Source organism: Danio rerio, chromosome 4, assembly GCF_052040795.2.
Source record: "Danio rerio strain M-AB ecotype USA chromosome 4, GRCz13ab, whole genome shotgun sequence".
Lineage (NCBI taxonomy): Eukaryota > Metazoa > Chordata > Actinopteri > Cypriniformes > Danionidae > Danio > Danio rerio.
Genome location: NC_141024.2, coordinates 48,087,447 through 48,111,413, shown reverse-complemented (window position 1 = coordinate 48,111,413; position 23,967 = coordinate 48,087,447). Strand labels below are relative to the sequence as shown.

The 23,967-nt window shown below is 46.0% G+C and overlaps 1 protein-coding gene and 23 non-coding genes across 24 annotated transcripts in view; all 24 read left to right on the top strand.

The window, feature by feature from the left end:
• The window catches only part of LOC141381647 (uncharacterized), a 751,802-nt gene that overhangs the window by 334,305 nt on the left and 393,530 nt on the right, over positions 1-23,967 (top strand). The gene's annotated exons all lie outside the window — the stretch shown is intronic.
• On the top strand, positions 1,571-1,643 carry trnak-cuu (transfer RNA lysine (anticodon CUU)). The gene has a single exon. It is a non-coding gene; the product is annotated as a tRNA-Lys (tRNA).
• trnan-guu (transfer RNA asparagine (anticodon GUU)) lies at positions 2,600-2,673 on the top strand. Its single transcript has one exon. It is a non-coding gene; the product is annotated as a tRNA-Asn (tRNA).
• On the top strand, positions 4,332-4,404 carry trnak-cuu (transfer RNA lysine (anticodon CUU)). Its single transcript has one exon. It is a non-coding gene; the product is annotated as a tRNA-Lys (tRNA).
• trnan-guu (transfer RNA asparagine (anticodon GUU)) lies at positions 5,361-5,434 on the top strand. The gene has a single exon. It is a non-coding gene; the product is annotated as a tRNA-Asn (tRNA).
• trnan-auu (transfer RNA asparagine (anticodon AUU)) lies at positions 6,850-6,923 on the top strand. Its single transcript has one exon. It is a non-coding gene; the product is annotated as a tRNA-Asn (tRNA).
• Positions 7,093-7,165, top strand: trnak-cuu (transfer RNA lysine (anticodon CUU)). Its single transcript has one exon. It is a non-coding gene; the product is annotated as a tRNA-Lys (tRNA).
• Positions 8,365-8,437, top strand: trnak-cuu (transfer RNA lysine (anticodon CUU)). The gene has a single exon. It is a non-coding gene; the product is annotated as a tRNA-Lys (tRNA).
• On the top strand, positions 8,546-8,619 carry trnan-guu (transfer RNA asparagine (anticodon GUU)). The gene has a single exon. It is a non-coding gene; the product is annotated as a tRNA-Asn (tRNA).
• On the top strand, positions 8,789-8,861 carry trnak-cuu (transfer RNA lysine (anticodon CUU)). Its single transcript has one exon. It is a non-coding gene; the product is annotated as a tRNA-Lys (tRNA).
• On the top strand, positions 10,173-10,245 carry trnak-cuu (transfer RNA lysine (anticodon CUU)). Its single transcript has one exon. It is a non-coding gene; the product is annotated as a tRNA-Lys (tRNA).
• On the top strand, positions 10,354-10,427 carry trnan-guu (transfer RNA asparagine (anticodon GUU)). The gene has a single exon. It is a non-coding gene; the product is annotated as a tRNA-Asn (tRNA).
• On the top strand, positions 11,240-11,312 carry trnak-cuu (transfer RNA lysine (anticodon CUU)). The gene has a single exon. It is a non-coding gene; the product is annotated as a tRNA-Lys (tRNA).
• trnan-auu (transfer RNA asparagine (anticodon AUU)) lies at positions 13,759-13,832 on the top strand. The gene has a single exon. It is a non-coding gene; the product is annotated as a tRNA-Asn (tRNA).
• trnak-cuu (transfer RNA lysine (anticodon CUU)) lies at positions 14,002-14,074 on the top strand. The gene has a single exon. It is a non-coding gene; the product is annotated as a tRNA-Lys (tRNA).
• On the top strand, positions 15,386-15,458 carry trnak-cuu (transfer RNA lysine (anticodon CUU)). The gene has a single exon. It is a non-coding gene; the product is annotated as a tRNA-Lys (tRNA).
• On the top strand, positions 15,567-15,640 carry trnan-guu (transfer RNA asparagine (anticodon GUU)). Its single transcript has one exon. It is a non-coding gene; the product is annotated as a tRNA-Asn (tRNA).
• On the top strand, positions 16,453-16,525 carry trnak-cuu (transfer RNA lysine (anticodon CUU)). The gene has a single exon. It is a non-coding gene; the product is annotated as a tRNA-Lys (tRNA).
• On the top strand, positions 16,634-16,707 carry trnan-guu (transfer RNA asparagine (anticodon GUU)). Its single transcript has one exon. It is a non-coding gene; the product is annotated as a tRNA-Asn (tRNA).
• Positions 17,701-17,774, top strand: trnan-guu (transfer RNA asparagine (anticodon GUU)). Its single transcript has one exon. It is a non-coding gene; the product is annotated as a tRNA-Asn (tRNA).
• Positions 18,366-18,438, top strand: trnak-cuu (transfer RNA lysine (anticodon CUU)). Its single transcript has one exon. It is a non-coding gene; the product is annotated as a tRNA-Lys (tRNA).
• trnak-cuu (transfer RNA lysine (anticodon CUU)) lies at positions 19,324-19,396 on the top strand. The gene has a single exon. It is a non-coding gene; the product is annotated as a tRNA-Lys (tRNA).
• Positions 19,505-19,578, top strand: trnan-guu (transfer RNA asparagine (anticodon GUU)). The gene has a single exon. It is a non-coding gene; the product is annotated as a tRNA-Asn (tRNA).
• trnan-guu (transfer RNA asparagine (anticodon GUU)) lies at positions 22,839-22,912 on the top strand. Its single transcript has one exon. It is a non-coding gene; the product is annotated as a tRNA-Asn (tRNA).

The following is a 23,967-nucleotide window of genomic DNA, read 5'->3' as shown; positions in this document are numbered from 1 at the left end:
TCAGGATTTAGCAGAAGATTGTCACGGGTAGGGAAGGTATTACTGTAAACGGCTTCTGGTTCCTAAAAGAGCTTCTCGTCAGCACGTTCGGCTGTTAACTGAAAGGTTGGTGGTTCAAGCCCACCCAGGGACGAATTAGGCATTTTGCTGCCTTGCAACTGCTAACACGTGCACTGGACATATATCCTGGGCCACATTCTGTCCAGCGTTACAAGATGAAATCAGGATTTAGCAGAACATTGTCACGGGTAGGGAAGGTATTACTGTAAACGGTTTCTGGTTCCTAAAAGAGCTTCTCATCATCCCCGCTAGCTCAGTCGATAGAGCATGAGACTCTTAATCTCAGCGTCGTGGGTTAGAGCCCCACATTGGGCGTTTCTGTTACCTCTCTTTCTCTCAGCAAACTATCATTAGGGTTCATATAGCAGACCTTTTGAGACAAAGTTCCGCGTTTCTACCACTGTAGGTGACCTTTCACTAAGTCTCTGTGGTGCAATCGGTTAGCGCGTTAGGCTGTTAACTGAAAGGTTGGTGGTTTAAGCCCACCCAGGGACTGATTAAGCATTTTGCTGCCTTGTAACTGCTAACACGTGCACTGGACATAGATCCTGGGCCACATTCTGCCCTGCGTTACAAGACGAAATCAGGATTTAGCAGAACATTGTCACGGGTAGGGACGGTATTGCTGTAAACAGTGTTTAGCTCTTAAAAGTTCATCTCATCAGCCCGGCTAGCTCAGTCGGTAGAGCATGAGACTCTTAATGTCAGGGTGGTGGGTTCGAGTCCCACGTTAGGCATTCCTGTTATTTTTCTCTCTCTCTCCCAGCAAACTTACATTAAGGTTTATGTAGCAGACTTTGAGACAAAGTTCCGCGTTTCTACCACTGTAGGTGACTTTTCACTAAGTCTCTGTGGCGCAATCGGTTAGCGCGTTCAGCTGTTAACTGAAAGGTTGGTGGTTCAAGCCCACCCAGGGATGAATTAGGCATTTTGCTGCCTTGCAACTGCTAACACGTGCACTGGACATAGATCCTGGGCCACATTCTGTCCAGCGTTACAAGATGAAATCAGGATTTAGCAGAACATTGTCACGGGTAGGGAAGGTATTACTGTTAACAGTGTCTAGTTCTAGTGAGTACTCCTCATCCGCCTGGCTAGCTCAGTCGGTACAGCATGAGACTCTTAATCTCAGGGTCGTGGGTTAGAGCCCCACATTGGGCGTTTCTGTTACCTCTCTTTCTCTCAGCAAACTATCATTAGGGTTCATATAGCAGACCTTTTGAGACAAAGTTCCGCGTTTCTACCTCTGTAGGTGACCTTTCACTAAGTCTCTGTGGTGCAATCGGTTAGCGCGTTAGGCTATTTACTGAAAGGTTTGTGGTTCAAGCCCACCCAGGGACGGATTAAGCATTTTGCTGTCTTGTAACTTCTAACACGTGCACTGGACATAGATCCTGGGCCACATTCTGCCCTGCGTTACAAGACGAAATTAGGATTTAGCAGAACATTGTCACGGGTAGGGAATGTATTGCTGTAAACAGTGTTTAGCTCTGAAAAGCTCATCTCATCAGCCCGGCTAGCTCAGTCGGTAGAGCATGAGACTCTTAATCTCAGGGTTGTGGGTTCGAGCCCCACGTTGGGCGTTCCTGTTACTTTTCTCTCTCTCTCCCAGCAAACTTACATAAGGTTTCATGTAGCAGACTTTGAGACAAAGTTACGCGTTTCTACCACTGTAGGTGACTTTTCACTAAGTCTCTGTGGCGCAATCGGTTAGCGCGTTCGGCTGTTAACTAAAAGGTTGGTAGTTCAAGCCCACCCAGGGACGAATTAGGCATTTTGCTGCCTTGCAACTGCTAACACGTGCACTGGACATAGATCCTGGGCCACATTCTGTCCAGCGTTACAAGATGAAATCAGGATTTAGCAGAATATTGTCACGGGTAGGGAAGGTTTTACTGTTAACAGTGTCTAGTTCTAGTGGTGACTCCTCATTCGCCTGGCTAGCTCAGTCGGTACAGCATGAGACTCTTAATGTCAGGGTTGTGGGTTCGAGCCCCACGTTGGGCGTTTCTGTTACTTTTCTCTCTCTCTCTCAGCAAACTTACATAAGGGTTCATATAGCAGACCTTTTGAGACAAAGTTATGACTTTCTACCACTGTAGGTGACCTTTCACTAAGTCTCTGTGGTGCAATCGGTTAGCGCGTTTGGCTGTTAACTGAAAGGTTGGTGGTTGAAGCCCACCCAGGGACGAATTAGGCATTTTGCTGCCTTGCAACTGCTAAACCGTGCACTGGGCATATATCCTGGGCCACATTCTGTCCAGCGTTACAAGATGAAATCAGGATTTAGCAGAACATTGTCACGGGTAGGGAAGGTATTACTGTAAACGGTTTCTAGCTCCTAAAAGAGCTTTTCATCAGCCCCGCTAGCTCAGTCGATAAAGCATGAGACTCTTAATCTCAGCGTCGTGGGTTAGAGCCCCACATTGGGCGTTTCTGTTACCTCTCATTCTCTCAGCAAACTATCATTAGGGTTCATATAGTAGACCTTTTGAGACAAAGTTCCGCGTTTCTACCACTCGAGGTGACCTTTCACTAAGTCTCTGTGGCGCAATCGGTTAGCGCGTTCGGCTGTTAACTGAAAGGTTGGTGGTTCAAGCCCACCCAGGGACGAATTAGGCATTTTGCTGCCTTGCAACTGCTAACATGTGCACTGGACATAGATCCTGGGCCACATTCTGTCCAGCGTTACAAGATAAAATCAGGATTTAGCAGAAGATTGTCACGGGTAGGGAAGGTATTACTGTAAACGGCTTCTGGTTCCTAAAAGAGCTTCTCGTCAGCACGTTCGGCTGTTAACTGAAAGGTTGGTGGTTCAAGCCCACCCAGGGACGAATTAGGCATTTTGCTGCCTTGCAACTGCTAACACGTGCACTGGACATATATCCTGGGCCACATTCTGTCCAGCGTTACAAGATGAAATCAGGATTTAGCAGAACATTGTCACGGGTAGGGAAGGTATTACTGTAAACGGTTTCTGGTTCCTAAAAGAGCTTCTCATCATCCCCGCTAGCTCAGTCGATAGAGCATGAGACTCTTAATCTCAGCGTCGTGGGTTAGAGCCCCACATTGGGCGTTTCTGTTACCTCTCTTTCTCTCAGCAAACTATCATTAGGGTTCATATAGCAGACCTTTTGAGACAAAGTTCCGCGTTTCTACCACTGTAGGTGACCTTTCACTAAGTCTCTGTGGTGCAATCGGTTAGCGCGTTAGGCTGTTAACTGAAAGGTTGGTGGTTTAAGCCCACCCAGGGACTGATTAAGCATTTTGCTGCCTTGTAACTGCTAACACGTGCACTGGACATAGATCCTGGGCCACATTCTGCCCTGCGTTACAAGACGAAATCAGGATTTAGCAGAACATTGTCACGGGTAGGGACGGTATTGCTGTAAACAGTGTTTAGCTCTTAAAAGTTCATCTCATCAGCCCGGCTAGCTCAGTCGGTAGAGCATGAGACTCTTAATGTCAGGGTGGTGGGTTCGAGTCCCACGTTAGGCATTCCTGTTATTTTTCTCTCTCTCTCCCAGCAAACTTACATTAAGGTTTATGTAGCAGACTTTGAGACAAAGTTCCGCGTTTCTACCACTGTAGGTGACTTTTCACTAAGTCTCTGTGGCGCAATCGGTTAGCGCGTTCAGCTGTTAACTGAAAGGTTGGTGGTTCAAGCCCACCCAGGGATGAATTAGGCATTTTGCTGCCTTGCAACTGCTAACACGTGCACTGGACATAGATCCTGGGCCACATTCTGTCCAGCGTTACAAGATGAAATCAGGATTTAGCAGAACATTGTCACGGGTAGGGAAGGTATTACTGTTAACAGTGTCTAGTTCTAGTGAGTACTCCTCATCCGCCTGGCTAGCTCAGTCGGTAGAGCATGAGACTCTTAATCTCAGGGTCGTGGGTTAGAGCCCCACATTGGGCGTTTCTGTTACCTCTCTTTCTCTCAGCAAACTATCATTAGGGTTCATATAGCAGACCTTTTGAGACAAAGTTCCGCGTTTCTACCTCTGTAGGTGACCTTTCACTAAGTCTCTGTGGTGCAATCGGTTAGCGCGTTAGGCTATTTACTGAAAGGTTTGTGGTTCAAGCCCACCCAGGGACGGATTAAGCATTTTGCTGTCTTGTAACTTCTAACACGTGCACTGGACATAGATCCTGGGCCACATTCTGCCCTGCGTTACAAGACGAAATTAGGATTTAGCAGAACATTGTCACGGGTAGGGAATGTATTGCTGTAAACAGTGTTTAGCTCTGAAAAGCTCATCTCATCAGCCCGGCTAGCTCAGTCGGTAGAGCATGAGACTCTTAATCTCAGGGTTGTGGGTTCGAGCCCCACGTTGGGCGTTCCTGTTACTTTTCTCTCTCTCTCCCAGCAAACTTACATAAGGTTTCATGTAGCAGACTTTGAGACAAAGTTACGCGTTTCTACCACTGTAGGTGACTTTTCACTAAGTCTCTGTGGCGCAATCGGTTAGCGCGTTCGGCTGTTAACTAAAAGGTTGGTAGTTCAAGCCCACCCAGGGACGAATTAGGCATTTTGCTGCCTTGCAACTGCTAACACGTGCACTGGACATAGATCCTGGGCCACATTCTGTCCAGCGTTACAAGATGAAATCAGGATTTAGCAGAATATTGTCACGGGTAGGGAAGGTTTTACTGTTAACAGTGTCTAGTTCTAGTGGTGACTCCTCATTCGCCTGGCTAGCTCAGTCGGTACAGCATGAGACTCTTAATGTCAGGGTTGTGGGTTCGAGCCCCACGTTGGGCGTTTCTGTTACTTTTCTCTCTCTCTCTCAGCAAACTTACATAAGGGTTCATATAGCAGACCTTTTGAGACAAAGTTATGACTTTCTACCACTGTAGGTGACCTTTCACTAAGTCTCTGTGGTGCAATCGGTTAGCGCGTTTGGCTGTTAACTGAAAGGTTGGTGGTTGAAGCCCACCCAGGGACGAATTAGGCATTTTGCTGCCTTGCAACTGCTAAACCGTGCACTGGGCATATATCCTGGGCCACATTCTGTCCAGCGTTACAAGATGAAATCAGGATTTAGCAGAACATTGTCACGGGTAGGGAAGGTATTACTGTAAACGGTTTCTAGCTCCTAAAAGAGCTTTTCATCAGCCCCGCTAGCTCAGTCGATAAAGCATGAGACTCTTAATCTCAGCGTCGTGGGTTAGAGCCCCACATTGGGCGTTTCTGTTACCTCTCATTCTCTCAGCAAACTATCATTAGGGTTCATATAGTAGACCTTTTGAGACAAAGTTCCGCGTTTCTACCACTCGAGGTGACCTTTCACTAAGTCTCTGTGGCGCAATCGGTTAGCGCGTTCGGCTGTTAACTGAAAGGTTGGTGGTTCAAGCCCACCCAGGGACGAATTAGGCATTTTGCTGCCTTGCAACTGCTAACATGTGCACTGGACATAGATCCTGGGCCACATTCTGTCCAGCGTTACAAGATAAAATCAGGATTTAGCAGAAGATTGTCACGGGTAGGGAAGGTATTACTGTAAGCGGCTTCTGGTTCCTAAAAGAGCTTCTCGTCAGCACGTTCGGCTGTTAACTGAAAGGTTGGTGGTTCAAGCCCACCCAGGGACGAATTAAGCATTTTGCTGCCTTGCAACTGCTAACACGTGCACTGGACATATATCCTGGGCCACATTCTGTCCAGCGTTACAAGATGAAATCAGGATTTAGCAGAACATTGTCACGGGTAGGGAAGGTATTACTGTAAACGGTTTCTGGTTCCTAAAAGAGCTTCTCATCATCCCCGCTAGCTCAGTCGATAGAGCATGAGACTCATAATCTCAGCGTCGTGGGTTAGAGCGCCACATTGGGCGTTTCTGTTACCTCTCTTTCTCTCAGCAAACTATCATTAGGGTTCATATAGCAGACCTTTTGAGACAAAGTTCCGCGTTTCTACCACTGTAGGTGACCTTTCACTAAGTCTCTGTGGTGCAATCGGTTAGCGCGTTAGGCTGTTAACTGAAAGGTTGGTGGTTTAAGCCCACCCAGGGACTGATTAAGCATTTTGCTGCCTTGTAACTGCTAACACGTGCACTGGACATAGATCCTGGGCCACATTCTGCCCTGCGTTACAAGACGAAATCAGGATTTAGCAGAACATTGTCACGGGTAGGGAAGGTATTGCTGTAAACAGTGTTTAGCTCTTAAAAGTTCATCTCATCAGCCCGGCTATCTCAGTCGGTAGAGCATGAGACTCTTAATGTCAGGGTGGTGGGTTCGAGCCCCACGTTGGGCATTCCTGTTATTTTTCTCTCTCTCTCCCAGCAAACTTACATTAAGGTTTATGTAGCAGACTTTGAGACAAAGTTCCGCGTTTCTACCACTGTAGGTGACTTTTCACTAAGTCTCTGTGGCGCAATCGGTTAGCGCGTTCAGCTGTTAACTGAAAGGTTGGTGGTTCAAGCCCACCCAGGGACGAATTAGGCATTTTGCTGCCTTGCAACTGCTAACACGTGCACTGGACATAGATCCTGGGCCACATTCTGTCCAGCGTTACAAGATGAAATCAGGATTTAGCAGAACATTGTCACGGGTAGGGAAGGTATTACTGTTAACAGTGTCTAGTTCTAGTGAGTACTCCTCATCCGCCTGGCTAGCTCAGTCGGTAGAGCATGAGACTCTTAATCTCAGGGTCGTGGGTTAGAGCCCCACATTGGGCGTTTCTGTTACCTCTCTTTCTCTCAGCAAACTATCATTAGGGTTCATATAGCAGACCTTTTGAGACAAAGTTCCGCGTTTCTACCTCTGTAGGTGACCTTTCACTAAGTCTCTGTGGTGCAATCGGTTAGCGCGTTAGGCTATTAACTGAAAGGTTGGTGGTTCAAGCCCACCCAGGGACGGATTAAGCATTTTGCTGTCTTGTAACTTCTAACACGTGCACTGGACATAGATCCTGGGCCACATTCTGCCCTGCGTTACAAGACGAAATCAGGATTTAGCAGAACATTGTCACGGGTAGGGAAGGTATTGCTGTAAACAGTGTTTAGTTCTGAAAAGCTCATCTCATCAGCCCGGCTAGCTCAGTCGGTAGAGCATGAGACTCTTAATCTCAGGGTCGTGGGTTCGAGCCCCACGTTGGGCGTTCCTGTTACTTTTCTCTCTCTCTCCCAGCAAACTTACATAAGGTTTCATGTAGCAGACTTTGAGACAAAGTTACGCGTTTCTACCACTGTAGGTGACTTTTCACTAAGTCTCTGTGGCGCAATCGGTTAGCGCGTTCGGCTGTTAACTAAAAGGTTGGTAGTTCAAGCCCACCCAGGGACGAATTAGGCATTTTGCTGCCTTGCAACTGCTAACACGTGCACTGGACATAGATCCTGGGCCACATTCTGTCCAGCGTTACAAGATGAAATCAGGATTTAGCAGAATATTGTCACGGGTAGGGAAGGTATTACTGTTAACAGTGTCTAGTTCTAGTGGTGACTCCTCATTCGCCTGGCTAGCTCAGTCGGTACAGCATGAGACTCTTAATGTCAGGGTTGTGGGTTCGAGCCCCACGTTGGGCGTTTCTGTTACTTTTCTCTCTCTCTCTCAGCAAACTTACATAAGGGTTCATATAGCAGACCTTTTGAGACAAAGTTATGACTTTCTACCACTGTAGGTGACCTTTCACTAAGTCTCTGTGGTGCAATCGGTTAGCGCGTTTGGCTGTTAACTGAAAGGTTGGTGGTTGAAGCCCACCCAGGGACGAATTAGGCATTTTGCTGCCTTGCAACTGCTAAACCGTGCACTGGGCATATATCCTGGGCCACATTCTGTCCAGCGTTACAAGATGAAATCAGGATTTAGCAGAACATTGTCACAGGTAGGGAAGGTATTACTGTAAACGGTTTCTAGCTCCTAAAAGAGCTTTTCATCAGCCCCGCTAGCTCAGTCGATAAAGCATGAGACTCTTAATCTTAGCGTCGTGGGTTAGAGCCCCACATTGGGCGTTTCTGTTACCTCTCATTCTCTCAGCAAACTATCATTAGGGTTCATATAGTAGACCTTTTGAGACAAAGTTCCGCGTTTCTACCACTGTAGGTGACCTTTCACTAAGTCTCTGTGGCGCAATCGGTTAGTGCGTTCGGCTGTTAACTGAAAGGTTGGTGGTTCAAGCCCACCCAGGGACGAATTAGGCATTTTGCTGCCTTGCAACTGCTAACATGTGCACTGGACATAGATCCTGGGCCACATTCTGTCCAGCGTTACAAGACGAAATCAGGATTTAGCAGAACATTGTCACGGGTAGGGAAGGTATTACCGTAAAATGTTTCTGGTTCCTAAAAGAGCTTCTCATCAGCCCGGCTAGCTCAGTCGGTAGAGCATGAGACTCTTAATCTCAGGGTCGTGGGTTCGAGCCCCACGTTGGGCGTTTCTGTTACTTTTCTCTCTCTCTCCCAGCAAACTTACATTAGGGTTCATGTAGCAGACTTTGAGACAAAGTTCCGCATTTCTACCACTGTAGGTGACATTTCACTAAGTCTCTGTGGCGCAATCGGTTAGCGCGTTCGGCTGTTAACCGAAAGGTTGGTGGTTCAAGCCCACCCAGGGACGAATTAGGCATTTTGCTGCCTTGCAACTGCTAACATGTGCACTGGACATAGATCCTGGGCCACATTCTGCCCTGCGTTACAAGATGAAATCAGGATTTAGCAGAACATTGTCACGGGTAGGGAAGGTATTGCTGTAAACAGTGTTTAGCTCTGAAAAGCTCATCTCATCAGCCCGGCTAGCTCAGTCGGTAGAGCATGAGACTCTTAATCTCAGGGTCGTGGGTTCGAGCCCCACGTTGGGCGTTCCTGTTACTTTTCTCTCTCTCTCCCAGCAAACTTACATAAGGTTTCATGTAGCAGACTTTGAGACAAAGTTACGCGTTTCTACCACTGTAGGTGACTTTTCACTAAGTCTCTGTGGCGCAATCGGTTAGCGCGTTCGGCTGTTAACTAAAAGGTTGGTAGTTCAAGCCCACCCAGGGACGAATTAGGCATTTTGCTGCCTTGCAACTGCTAACACGTGCACTGGACATAGATCCTGGGCCACATTCTGTCCAGCGTTACAAGATGAAATCAGGATTTAGCAGAATATTGTCACGGGTAGGGAAGGTATTACTGTTAACAGTGTCTAGTTCTAGTGGTGACTCCTCATTCGCCTGGCTAGCTCAGTCGGTACAGCATGAGACTCTTAATGTCAGGGTTGTGGGTTCGAGCCCCACGTTGGGCGTTTCTGTTACTTTTCTCTCTCTCTCCCAGCAAACTTACATAAGTGTTCATATAGCAGACCTTTTGAGACAAAGTTATGACTTTCTACCACTGTAGGTGACCTTTCACTAAGTCTCTGTGGTGCAATCGGTTAGCGTGTTTGACTGTTAACTGAAAGGTTGGTGGTTGAAGCCCACCCAGGGACGAATTAGGCATTTTGCTGCCTTGCAACTGCTAAACCGTGCACTGGGCATATATCCTGGGCCACATTCTGTCCAGCGTTACAAGATGAAATCAGGATTTAGCAGAACATTGTCACGGGTAGGGAAGGTATTACTGTAAACGGTTTTTAGCTCCTAAAAGAGCTTTTCATCAGCCCCGCTAGCTCAGTCGATAAAGCATGAGACTCTTAATCTCAGCGTCGTGGGTTAGAGCCCCACATTGGGCGTTTCTGTTACCTCTCATTCTCTCAGCAAACTATCATTAGGGTTCATATAGTAGACCTTTTGAGACAAAGTTCCGCGTTTCTACCACTGTAGGTGACCTTTCACTAAGTCTCTGTGGCGCAATCGGTTAGTGCGTTCGGCTGTTAACTGAAAGGTTGGTGGTTCAAGCCCACCCAGGGACGAATTAGGCATTTTGCTGCCTTGCAACTGCTAACATGTGCACTGGACATAGATCCTGGGCCACATTCTGTCCAGCGTTACAAGACGAAATCAGGATTTAGCAGAACATTGTCACGGGTAGGGAAGGTATTACCGTAAAATGTTTCTGGTTCCTAAAAGAGCTTCTCCTGGGCCACATTCTGCCCAGCGTTACAAGACGAAATCAGGATATAGCAGAACATTGTCACGGGTAGGGAAGGTATTACTGTAAAATGTTTCTGGTTCCTAAAAGAGCTTCTCATCAGCCCGGCTAGCTCAGTCGGTAGAGCATGAGACTCTTAATCTCAGGGTCGTGGGTTCGAGCCCCACGTTGGGCGTTTCTGTTACTTTTCTCTCTCTCTCCCAGCAAACTTACATTAGGGTTCATGTAGCAGACTTTGAGACAAAGTTCCGCATTTCTACCACTGTAGGTGACATTTCACTAAGTCTCTGTGGCGCAATCGGTTAGCGCGTTCGGCTGTTAACCGAAAGGTTGGTGGTTCAAGCCCACCCAGGGACGAATTAGGCATTTTGCTGCCTTGCAACTGCTAACATGTGCACTGGACATAGATCCTGGGCCACATTCTGTCCAGCGTTACAAGATAAAATCAGGATTTAGCAGAAGATTGTCACGGGTAGGGAAGGTATTACTGTGAACGGTTTCAGGTTCCAAATAGAGCTTCTCGTCAGCACGTTCGGCTGTTAACTGAAAGGTTGGTGGTTCAAGCCCACCCAGGGACGAATTAGGCATTTTGCTGCCTTGCAACTGCTAACATGTGCACTGGACATAGATCCTGGGCCACATTCTGTCCAGCGTTACAAGACGAAATCAGGATTTAGCAGAACATTGTCACAGGTAGGGAAGGTATTACTGTTAACAGTGTCTAGTTCTAGTGAGTACTCCTCATCCGCCTGGCTAGCTCAGTCGGTAGAGCATGAGACTCTTAATCTCAGGGTCGTGGGTTAGAGCCCCACATTGGGCGTTTCTGTTACCTCTCTTTCTCTCAGCAAACTATCATTAGGGTTCATATAGCAGACCTTTTGAGACAAAGTTCCGCGTTTCTACCTCTGTAGGTGACCTTTCAATAAGTCTCTGTGGTGCAATCGGTTAGCGCGTTAGGCTATTTACTGAAAGGTTTGTGGTTCAAGCCCACCCAGGGACGGATTAAGCATTTTGCTGTCTTGTAACTTCTAACACGTGCACTGGACATAGATCCTGGGCCACATTCTGCCCTGCGTTACAAGACGAAATTAGGATTTAGCAGAACATTGTCACGGGTAGGGAATGTATTGCTGTAAACAGTGTTTAGCTCTGAAAAGCTCATCTCATCAGCCCGGCTAGCTCAGTCGGTAGAGCATGAGACTCTTAATCTCAGGGTTGTGGGTTCGAGCCCCACGTTGGGCGTTCCTGTTACTTTTCTCTCTCTCTCCCAGCAAACTTACATAAGGTTTCATGTAGCAGACTTTGAGACAAAGTTACGCGTTTCTACCACTGTAGGTGACTTTTCACTAAGTCTCTGTGGCGCAATCGGTTAGCGCGTTCGGCTGTTAACTAAAAGGTTGGTAGTTCAAGCCCACCCAGGGACGAATTAGGCATTTTGCTGCCTTGCAACTGCTAACACGTGCACTGGACATAGATCCTGGGCCACATTCTGTCCAGCGTTACAAGATGAAATCAGGATTTAGCAGAATATTGTCACGGGTAGGGAAGGTTTTACTGTTAACAGTGTCTAGTTCTAGTGGTGACTCCTCATTCGCCTGGCTAGCTCAGTCGGTACAGCATGAGACTCTTAATGTCAGGGTTGTGGGTTCGAGCCCCACGTTGGGCGTTTCTGTTACTTTTCTCTCTCTCTCTCAGCAAACTTACATAAGGGTTCATATAGCAGACCTTTTGAGACAAAGTTATGACTTTCTACCACTGTAGGTGACCTTTCACTAAGTCTCTGTGGTGCAATCGGTTAGCGCGTTTGGCTGTTAACTGAAAGGTTGGTGGTTGAAGCCCACCCAGGGACGAATTAGGCATTTTGCTGCCTTGCAACTGCTAAACCGTGCACTGGGCATATATCCTGGGCCACATTCTGTCCAGCGTTACAAGATGAAATCAGGATTTAGCAGAACATTGTCACGGGTAGGGAAGGTATTACTGTAAACGGTTTCTAGCTCCTAAAAGAGCTTTTCATCAGCCCCGCTAGCTCAGTCGATAAAGCATGAGACTCTTAATCTCAGCGTCGTGGGTTAGAGCCCCACATTGGGCGTTTCTGTTACCTCTCATTCTCTCAGCAAACTATCATTAGGGTTCATATAGTAGACCTTTTGAGACAAAGTTCCGCATTTCTACCACTCGAGGTGACCTTTCACTAAGTCTCTGTGGCGCAATCGGTTAGCGCGTTCGGCTGTTAACTGAAAGGTTGGTGGTTTCAAGCCTACCCAGGGACGAATTATGCATTTTGCTGCCTTGCAACTGCTAACATGTGCACTGGACATAGATCCTGGGCCACATTCTGTCCAGCGTTACAAGATAAAATCAGGATTTAGCAGAAGATTGTCACGGGTAGGGAAGGTATTACTGTAAACGGCTTCTGGTTCCTAAAAGAGCTTCTCGTCAGCACGTTCGGCTGTTAACTGAAAGGTTGGTGGTTCAAGCCCACCCAGGGACGAATTAGGCATTTTGCTGCCTTGCAACTGCTAACACGTGCACTGGACATATATCCTGGGCCACATTCTGTCCAGCGTTACAAGATGAAATCAGGATTTAGCAGAACATTGTCACGGGTAGGGAAGGTATTACTGTAAACGGTTTCTGGTTCCTAAAAGAGCTTCTCATCATCCCCGCTAGCTCAGTCGATAGAGCATGAGACTCATAATCTCAGCGTCGTGGGTTAGAGCGCCACATTGGGCGTTTCTGTTACCTCTCTTTCTCTCAGCAAACTATCATTAGGGTTCATATAGCAGACCTTTTGAGACAAAGTTCCGCGTTTCTACCACTGTAGGTGACCTTTCACTAAGTCTCTGTGGTGCAATCGGTTAGCGCGTTAGGCTGTTAACTGAAAGGTTGGTGGTTTAAGCCCACCCAGGGACTGATTAAGCATTTTGCTGCCTTGTAACTGCTAACACGTGCACTGGACATAGATCCTGGGCCACATTCTGCCCTGCGTTACAAGACGAAATCAGGATTTAGCAGAACATTGTCATGGGTAGGGAAGGTATTGCTGTAAACAGTGTTTAGCTCTTAAAAGTTCATCTCATCAGCCCGGCTAGCTCAGTCGGTAGAGCATGAGACTCTTAATGTCAGGGTGGTGGGTTCGAGCCCCACGTTGGGCATTCCTGTTATTTTTCTCTCTCTCTCCCAGCAAACTTACATTAAGGTTTATGTAGCAGACTTTGAGACAAAGTTCCGCGTTTCTACCACTGTAGGTGACTTTTCACTAAGTCTCTGTGGCGCAATCGGTTAGCGCGTTCAGCTGTTAACTGAAAGGTTGGTGGTTCAAGCCCACCCAGGGACGAATTAGGCATTTTGCTGCCTTGCAACTGCTAACACGTGCACTGGACATAGATCCTGGGCCACATTCTGTCCAGCGTTACAAGATGAAATCAGGATTTAGCAGAACATTGTCACGGGTAGGGAAGGTATTACTGTTAACAGTGTCTAGTTCTAGTGAGTACTCCTCATCCGCCTGGCTAGCTCAGTCGGTAGAGCATGAGACTCTTAATCTCAGGGTCGTGGGTTAGAGCCCCACATTGGGCGTTTCTGTTACCTCTCTTTCTCTCAGCAAACTATCATTAGGGTTCATATAGCAGACCTTTTGAGACAAAGTTCCGCGTTTCTACCTCTGTAGGTGACCTTTCACTAAGTCTCTGTGGTGCAATCGGTTAGCGCGTTAGGCTATTAACTGAAAGGTTGGTGGTTCAAGCCCACCCAGGGACGGATTAAGCATTTTGCTGTCTTGTAACTTCTAACACGTGCACTGGACATAGATCCTGGGCCACATTCTGCCCTGCGTTACAAGACGAAATCAGGATTTAGCAGAACATTGTCACGGGTAGGGAAGGTATTGCTGTAAACAGTGTTTAGTTCTGAAAAGCTCATCTCATCAGCCCGGCTAGCTCAGTCGGTAGAGCATGAGACTCTTAATCTCAGGGTCGTGGGTTCGAGCCCCACGTTGGGCGTTCCTGTTACTTTTCTCTCTCTCTCCCAGCAAACTTACATAAGGTTTCATGTAGCAGACTTTGAGACAAAGTTACGCGTTTCTACCACTGTAGGTGACTTTTCACTAAGTCTCTGTGGCGCAATCGGTTAGCGCGTTCGGCTGTTAACTAAAAGGTTGGTAGTTCAAGCCCACCCAGGGACGAATTAGGCATTTTGCTGCCTTGCAACTGCTAACACGTGCACTGGACATAGATCCTGGGCCACATTCTGTCCAGCGTTACAAGATGAAATCAGGATTTAGCAGAATATTGTCACGGGTAGGGAAGGTATTACTGTTAACAGTGTCTAGTTCTAGTGGTGACTCCTCATTCGCCTGGCTAGCTCAGTCGGTACAGCATGAGACTCTTAATGTCAGGGTTGTGGGTTCGAGCCCCACGTTGGGCGTTTCTGTTACTTTTCTCTCTCTCTCTCAGCAAACTTACATAAGGGTTCATATAGCAGACCTTTTGAGACAAAGTTATGACTTTCTACCACTGTAGGTGACCTTTCACTAAGTCTCTGTGGTGCAATCGGTTAGCGCGTTTGGCTGTTAACTGAAAGGTTGGTGGTTGAAGCCCACCCAGGGACGAATTAGGCATTTTGCTGCCTTGCAACTGCTAAACCGTGCACTGGGCATATATCCTGGGCCACATTCTGTCCAGCGTTACAAGATGAAATCAGGATTTAGCAGAACATTGTCACAGGTAGGGAAGGTATTACTGTAAACGGTTTCTAGCTCCTAAAAGAGCTTTTCATCAGCCCCGCTAGCTCAGTCGATAAAGCATGAGACTCTTAATCTTAGCGTCGTGGGTTAGAGCCCCACATTGGGCGTTTCTGTTACCTCTCATTCTCTCAGCAAACTATCATTAGGGTTCATATAGTAGACCTTTTGAGACAAAGTTCCGCGTTTCTACCACTGTAGGTGACCTTTCACTAAGTCTCTGTGGCGCAATCGGTTAGTGCGTTCGGCTGTTAACTGAAAGGTTGGTGGTTCAAGCCCACCCAGGGACGAATTAGGCATTTTGCTGCCTTGCAACTGCTAACATGTGCACTGGACATAGATCCTGGGCCACATTCTGTCCAGCGTTACAAGACGAAATCAGGATTTAGCAGAACATTGTCACGGGTAGGGAAGGTATTACCGTAAAATGTTTCTGGTTCCTAAAAGAGCTTCTCCTGGGCCACATTCTGCCCAGCGTTACAAGACGAAATCAGGATATAGCAGAACATTGTCACGGGTAGGGAAGGTATTACTGTAAAATGTTTCTGGTTCCTAAAAGAGCTTCTCATCAGCCCGGCTAGCTCAGTCGGTAGAGCATGAGACTCTTAATCTCAGGGTCGTGGGTTCGAGCCCCACGTTGGGCGTTTCTGTTACTTTTCTCTCTCTCTCCCAGCAAACTTACATTAGGGTTCATGTAGCAGACTTTGAGACAAAGTTCCGCATTTCTACCACTGTAGGTGACATTTCACTAAGTCTCTGTGGCGCAATCGGTTAGCGCGTTCGGCTGTTAACCGAAAGGTTGGTGGTTCAAGCCCACCCAGGGACGAATTAGGCATTTTGCTGCCTTGCAACTGCTAACATGTGCACTGGACATAGATCCTGGGCCACATTCTGTCCAGCGTTACAAGATAAAATCAGGATTTAGCAGAAGATTGTCACGGGTAGGGAAGGTATTACTGTGAACGGTTTCTGGTTCCTAATAGAGCTTCTCGTCAGCACGTTCGGCTGTTAACTGAAAGGTTGGTGGTTCAAGCCCACCCAGGGACGAATTAGGCATTTTGCTGCCTTGCAACTGCTAACATGTGCACTGGACATAGATCCTGGGCCACATTCTATCCAGCGTTACAAGACGAAATCAGGATTTAGCAGAACATTGTCACGGGTAGGGAAGGTATTACTGTTAACAGTGTCTAGTTCTAGTGAGTACTCCTCATCCGCCTGGCTAGCTCAGTCGGTAGAGCATGAGACTCTTAATCTCAGGGTCGTGGGTTAGAGCCCCACATTGGGCGTTTCTGTTACCTCTCTTTCTCTCAGCAAACTATCATTAGGGTTCATATAGCAGACCTTTTGAGACAAAGTTCCGCGTTTCTACCTCTGTAGGTGACCTTTCACTAAGTCTCTGTGGTGCAATCGGTTAGCGCGTTAGGCTATTTACTGAAAGGTTTGTGGTTCAAGCCCACCCAGGGACGGATTAAGCATTTTGCTGTCTTGTAACTTCTAACACGTGCACTGGACATAGATCCTGGGCCACATTCTGCCCTGCGTTACACGACGAAATTAGGATTTAGCAGAACATTGTCACGGGTAGGGAAGGTATTACCGTAAAATGTTTCTGGTTCCTAAAAGAGCTTCTCATCAGCCTGGCTAGCTCAGTCGGTAGAGCATGAGACTCTTAATCTCAGGGTCGTGGGTTCGAGCCCCACGTTGGGCGTTTCTGTTACTTTTCTCTCTCTCTCCCAGCAAACTTACATTAGGGTTCATGTAGCAGACTTTGAGACAAAGTTCCGCATTTCTACCACTGTAGGTGACATTTCACTAAGTCTCTGTGGCGCAATCGGTTAGCGCGTTCGGCTGTTAACCGAAAGGTTGGTGGTTCAAGCCCACCCAGGGACGAATTAGGCATTTTGCTGCCTTGCAACTGCTAACATGTGCACTGGACATAGATCCTGGGCCACATTCTGCCCTGCGTTACAAGATGAAATCAGGATTTAGCAGAACATTGTCACGGGTAGGGAAGGTATTACTGTTAACAGTGTCTAGTTCTAGTGAGTACTCCTCATCCGCCTGGCTAGCTCAGTCGGTAGAGCATGAGACTCTTAATCTCAGGGTCGTGGGTTAGAGCCCCACATTGGGCGTTTCTGTTACCTCTCTTTCTCTCAGCAAACTATCATTAGGGTTCATATAGCAGACCTTTTGAGACAAAGTTCCGTGTTTCTACCTCTGTAGGTGACCTTTCACTAAGTCTCTGTGGTGCAATCGGTTAGCGCGTTAGGCTGTTAACTGAAAGGTTGGTGGTTTAAGCCCACCCAGGGACTGATTAAGCATTTTGCTGCCTTGTAACTGCTAACACGTGCACTGGACATAGATCCTGGGCCACATTCTGCCCTGCGTTACAAGATAAAATCAGGATTTAGCAGAAGATTGTCACGGGTAGGGAAGGTATTACTGTGAACGGTTTCTGGTTCCTAATAGAGCTTCTCGTCAGCACGTTCGGCTGTTAACTGAAAGGTTGGTGGTTCAAGCCCACCCAGGGACGAATTAGGCATTTTGCTGCCTTGCAACTGCTAACACGTGCACTGGACATATATCCTGGGCCACATTCTGTCCAGCGTTACAAGATGAAATCAGGATTTAGCAGAACATTGTCACGGGTAGGGAAGGTATTACCGTAAAATGTTTCTGGTTCCTAAAAGAGCTTCTCATCAGCCCGGCTAGCTCAGTCGGTAGAGAATGAGACTCTTAATCTCAGGGTCGTGGGTTCGAGCCCCACGTTGGGCGTTTCTGTTACTTTTCTCTCTCTCTCCCAGCAAACTTACATTAGGGTTCATGTAGCAGACTTTGAGACAAAGTTCCGCATTTCTACCACTGTAGGTGACATTCCACTAAGTCTCTGTGGCGCAATCGGTTAGCGCGTTCGGCTGTTAACCGAAAGGTTGGTGGTTCAAGCCCACCCAGGGACGAATTAGGCATTTTGCTGCCTTGCAACTGCTAACATGTGCACTGGACATAGATCCTGGGCCACATTCTGCCCTGCGTTACAAGATGAAATCAGGATTTAGCAGAACATTGTCACGGGTAGGGAAGGTATTACTGTTAACAGTGTCTAGTTCTAGTGAGTACTCCTCATCCGCCTGGCTAGCTCAGTCGGTAGAGCATGAGACTCTTAATCTCAGGGTCGTGGGTTAGAGCCCCACATTGGGCGTTTCTGTTACCTCTCTTTCTCTCAGCAAACTATCATTAGGGTTCATATAGCAGACCTTTTGAGACAAAGTTCCGTGTTTCTACCTCTGTAGGTGACCTTTCACTAAGTCTCTGTGGTGCAATCGGTTAGCGCGTTAGGCTGTTAACTGAAAGGTTGGTGGTTCAAGGCCACCCAGGGACGGATAAAGCATTTTGCTGTCTTGTAACTTCTAACACGTGCACTGGACATAGATCCTGGGCCACATTCTGCCCTGCGTTACAAGACGAAATCAGGATTTAGCAGAACATTGTCACGGGTAGGGAAGGTATTGCTGTAAACAGTGTTTAGCTCTGAAAAGCTCATCTTATCAGCCCGGCTAGCTCAGTCGGTAGAGCATGAGACTCTTAATCTCAGGGTCGTGGGTTCGAGCCCCACGTTGGGCGTTCCTGTTACTTTTCTCTCTCTCTCCCAGCAAACTTACATAAGGTTTCATGTAGCAGACTTTGAGACAAAGTTACGCGTTTCTACCACTGTAGGTGACTTTTCACTAAGTCTCTGTGGCGCAATCGGTTAGCGCGTTCGGCTGTTAACTAAAAGGTTGGTAGTTCAAGCCCACCCAGGGACGAATTAGGCATTTTGCTGCCTTGCAACTGCTAACACGTGCACTGGACATAGATCCTGGGCCACATTCTGTCCAGCGTTACAAGATGAAATCAGGATTTAGCAGAATATTGTCACGGGTAGGGAAGGTATTACTGTTAACAGTGTCTAGTTCTAGTGGTGACTCCTCATTCGCCTGGCTAGCTCAGTCGGTACAGCATGAGACTCTTAATGTCAGGGTTGTGGGTTCGAGCCCCACATTGGGCGTTTCTGTTACCTCTCATTCTCTCAGCAAACTATCATTAGGGTTCATATAGTAGACCTTTTGAGACAAAGTTCCGCGTTTCTACCACTGTAGGTGACCTTTCACTAAGTCTCTGTGGCGCAATCGGTTAGTGCGTTCGGCTGTTAACTGAAAGGTTGGTGGTTCAAGCCCACCCAGGGACGAATTAGGCATTTTGCTGCCTTGCAACTGCTAACATGTGCACTGGACATAGATCCTGGGCCACATTCTGTCCAGCGTTACAAGACGAAATCAGGATTTAGCAGAACATTGTCACGGGTAGGGAAGGTATTACCGTAAAATGTTTCTGGTTCCTAAAAGAGCTTCTCCTGGGCCACATTCTGCCCAGCGTTACAAGACGAAATCAGGATATAGCAGAACATTGTCACGGGTAGGGAAGGTATTACTGTAAAATGTTTCTGGTTCCTAAAAGAGCTTCTCATCAGCCCGGCTAGCTCAGTCGGTAGAGCATGAGACTCTTAATCTCAGGGTCGTGGGTTCGAGCCCCACGTTGGGCGTTTCTGTTACTTTTCTCTCTCTCTCCCAGCAAACTTACATTAGGGTTAATGTAGCAGACTTTGAGACAAAGTTCCGCATTTCTACCACTGTAGGTGACATTTCACTAAGTCTCTGTGGCGCAATCGGTTAGCGCGTTCGGCTGTTAACCGAAAGGTTGGTGGTTCAAGCCCACCCAGGGACGAATTAGGCATTTTGCTGCCTTGCAACTGCTAACATGTGCACTGGACATAGATCCTGGGCCACATTCTGTCCAGCGTTACAAGATAAAATCAGGATTTAGCAGAAGATTGTCACGGGTAGGGAAGGTATTACTGTGAACGGTTTCTGGTTCCTAATAGAGCTTCTCGTCAGCACGTTAGGCTGTTAACTGAAAGGTTGGTGGTTCAAGCCCACCCAGGGACGAATTAGGCATTTTGCTGCCTTGCAACTGCTAACACGTGCACTGGACATAGATCCTGGGCCACATTCTGTCCAGCGTTACAAGATGAAATCAGGATTTAGCAGAACATTGTCATGGGTAGGAAGGTATTACTGTAAACGGTTTCTAGCTCCTAAAAGAGCTTCTCATCAGCCCCGCTAGCTCAGTCGATAGAGCATAAGACTCTTAATCTCAGCGTCGTGGGTTAGAGCCCCACATTGGGCGTTTCTGTTACCTCTCTTTCTCTCAGCAAACTATCATTAGGGTTCATAAAGCAGACCTTTTGAGACAAAGTTCCGCGTTTCTACCACTGTAGGTGACCTTTTACTAAGTCTCGTTGGCGCAATCGGTTAGCGCGTTCGGCTGTTAACTGAAAGGTTGGTGGTTCAAGCCCACCCAGGTACGAATTAGGCCTTTTGCTGCCTTGCAACTGCTAACACGTGCACTGGACATAGATCCTGGGCCACATTCTGTCCAGCGTTACAAGATGAAATCAGGATTTAGCAGAAGATTGTCACAGGTAGCAAGGTATTACTGTAAACGGTTTCTGGTTCCTAAAAGAGCTTCTCATCATCCCCGCTAGCTCAGTCGATAGAGCATGAGACTCTTAATCTCAGCGTCGTGGGTTAGAGCCCCACAATGGGCGTTTCTGTTACCTCTTATTCTCTCAGCAAACTATCATTAGGGTTCATATAGCAGACCTTTTGAGACAAAGTTCCGCGTTTCTACCACTGTAGGTGACCTTTCACTAAAGCTGCTTTTCCACTATCGTGCCAAACCGTTCTAAGAACACTTCGGTACGGTTACGGTTGTTTCTCCACTGAGCCTGGAACGGCGCGGCACGATTACAAACCGTTCTTGGCCCGGAATTTTCGGCACGGTTAGACAACCGTGCTGAACTGTGCTGACAGTTTCTGTGTGTTGACGTCCAGTCTCTGGAAGAGAAGTGAATAACTCATCACATTCTTACGAAGATATTTTATTCATTAAAGTTATTATTTTATTGACTTGAATACAGACCTACATCGCTTGCCTGGATGTGAGTTTATTGCACACAGCGCTGTATTTCACAGCACAAAACTAGCTCTGATCCGGGAGAGACATGCCAGTCAGACTTGCGCTGCTGACTTTTTTTTCCTGCGGCGCATCGAATAAAGCGAATAAAGTCACGCTTTGCATCGTCGATGTCCAAATACCACAACAACATCACCATGGAACACGAACTTGCAGACTCTTTTAACAACGAGGAAATAATTGCACTTTTTAATTCAAAGCCAGGACAGCTTGTTAATACCGGCGAGACCACCTGAAGGACGGCATGTTCGTGTTGTAATGTCGGCCGTCCAAAAGACTTTGCTTGAAAGCTTTACGGAGCGGCACTGTAACTGTCCAAGGTACTGTTGTATGATTTATATTATAGCATATGCACTAATAAACAAGTCAAAAGAATGAATGAATTAAATAAATTTGGATTCTTAAATGTCAGTATTGCTTTTACTCAAAAAATATCAATACGTTTTCACAAATGTTTTATAAAAATAAAATGAGCAATTTTTATCATTTCAGCTATAGGCAATTATATGATTCAATTATACATAAGTTATATGACATTTATGAGGCATGTAACATGTTTCTGTGGTTTTTTTTTTTTTTTTGTGGTGATCTTTAATATAGCTACGCAAATATTTTCTAAAACGTCTAGCAATAATTCGCCTACAGCTTGTTAGTTAATTATGAACACAAAAATAATTATAATAATAAAAATAAAATGATCAAAATAAAAAGATAATAGAGCATAATTTTGCTAAATATAATAGTGCTTTATATGCTTTAAATCCTGCGATATATTTTCATATTCGTTTTTTTTTCACTTGCTGCATTCGTTATTTAATGTTTGAATAGTAAAACAAATAACAGCCATCGCTTAATTGGTTTCATTTTACCATCAAAATTTAGTATATTTTATATTATTATCAACTTTTTATATAAAAACGCAGTGTAATTTAAATAATTGTTTAAAATGAAATAATTTAAGTGCTGTGTTTTTATTAGTGAAAGTGCCCGCTCACCTTTGACAAGGCCTGTCTAAAATTATATTTCTGCCACTATAATGCAAATGCATTATTATTGTTGTCTTATCATTGTTTATTTTTCTGTTATGTTCAGAGATTTTAAATATTATTTATTTCCCCTCCAAATATTTTCAATCATCACGTTACATTTTGGTAATTTTCCCTCCAAATAAAATTTAGCCAGAGCTGCGCAACATATGAATAAATAAGGGTGCACATGTACCTATATTTAGCACCCCTATATGATAGAGCGGCATAACAGTGTTTAGTCACATGGTTGCTTTTGCTTTTATGAAAAAAATAAATAAATAGTTTCGGCTCTTATTTAACTTTAATTGAACAAAGGGAGCCGTTTACATTGCGTTACCAAGGCAACTACTGATGCGTTTTGTGTAATGTTTTAAAGAGCTTTGTCGCAGCACGACAGTGGAAAATGAAACCGTATCCGTGCTGTCTGGCCCGGTTTGGCACGGAATGGAACAGTTCTGTTTAAAGAACGATTCAGCACGATAGTGGAAAAGCGGCTTAAGTCTCTGCCGCAATCGGTTAGCGCGTTAGGCTGTTAACTGAAAGGTTGGTGGTTCAAGCCCACCCAGGGACGGATGAAGCATTTTGCTGCCTTGTAACTGCTAACACGTGCACTGGACATAGATCCTGGGCCACATTCTGTCCAGCGTTACAAGATGAAATCAGGATTTAGCAGAACATTGTCACGGGTAGGGAAGGTATTACTGTAAACAGTGTTTAGCTCTTAAAAGTTCATCTCATCAGCCCGGCTAGCTCAGTCGGTAGAGCATGAGACTCTTAATGTCAGGGTGGTGGGTTCGAGCCCCACGTTGGGCATTCATGTTATTTTTCTCTCTCTCTCCCAGCAAACTTACATTAAAGTTTATGTAGCAGACTTTGAGACAAAGTTCCGCGTTTCTACCACTGTAGGTGACTTTTCACTAAGTCTCTGTGGCGCAATCGGTTAGCGCGTTCGGCTGTTAACTGAAAGGTTGGTGGTTCAAGCCCACCCAGGGACGAATTAGGCATTTTGCTGCCTTGCAACTGCTAACACGTGCACTGGACATAGATCCTGGGCCACATTCTGTCCAGCGTTACAAGATGAAATCAGGATTTAGCAGAAGATTTTCACGGGTAGGGAAGGTATTACTGTTAACAGTGTCTAGTTCTAGTGGGGACTCCTCATCCGCCTGGCTAGCTCAGTCGGTAGAGCATGAGACTCTTAATCTCAGGGTCGTGGGTTAGAGCCCCACATTGGGCGTTTCTGTTACCTCTCTTTCTCTCAGCAAACTATCATTAGGGTTCATATAGCAGACCTTTTGAGACAAAGTTCCGCGTTTCTACCACTGTAGGTGACCTTTCACTAAGTCTCTGTGGTGCAATCGGTTAGCGCGTTAGGCTGTTAACTGAAAGGTTGGTGGTTCAAGCCCACCCAGGGACGGATCAATCATTTTGCTGCTTTGCAACTGCTAACACGTGCACTGGACAAACATCCTGGGCCACATTCTGTCCAGCGTTACAAGATGAAATCAGGATTTAGCAGAACATTGTCATGGGTAGGGAAGGTATCACTGTTAACAGTGTCTAGACAAAGTTCCGCGTTTCTACCACTGTAGGTGACCAATCCCTAAGTTTCTGTAGCAACATTATGAAGCTGCAGGCCCCGAGACCCAACCGCACGCTCAGACCTGCTCGCTCAGACCAGCACTTCCAGACCTATCGTTTTCTCAGACAGTGCCACCTGCTGTTGGAAAAATTGCCTAACCTGAATTCATTGATTTATAAATTGTAAATTACACAATTTTTCTACTATAAAATATTTCACTATGATTGAATACATTATTATATAAAATATTAAACATACTAGATTATGATTTAATGCATTAAGTCTGTTGTATTTTAATTAACTGTATTTGTAAATAGATATTGTTCAGTTACTTAAATATTTTCAGTCATTTATTGTTTTTGTTGTTGTTTTTTGTTTTTAAATCATTAAGGATTTATCAAACTCTTTAGTATCGAGTTGAGGGAATGAACATTATCTTATTATTCACAGAATAAATGACAGTACTCT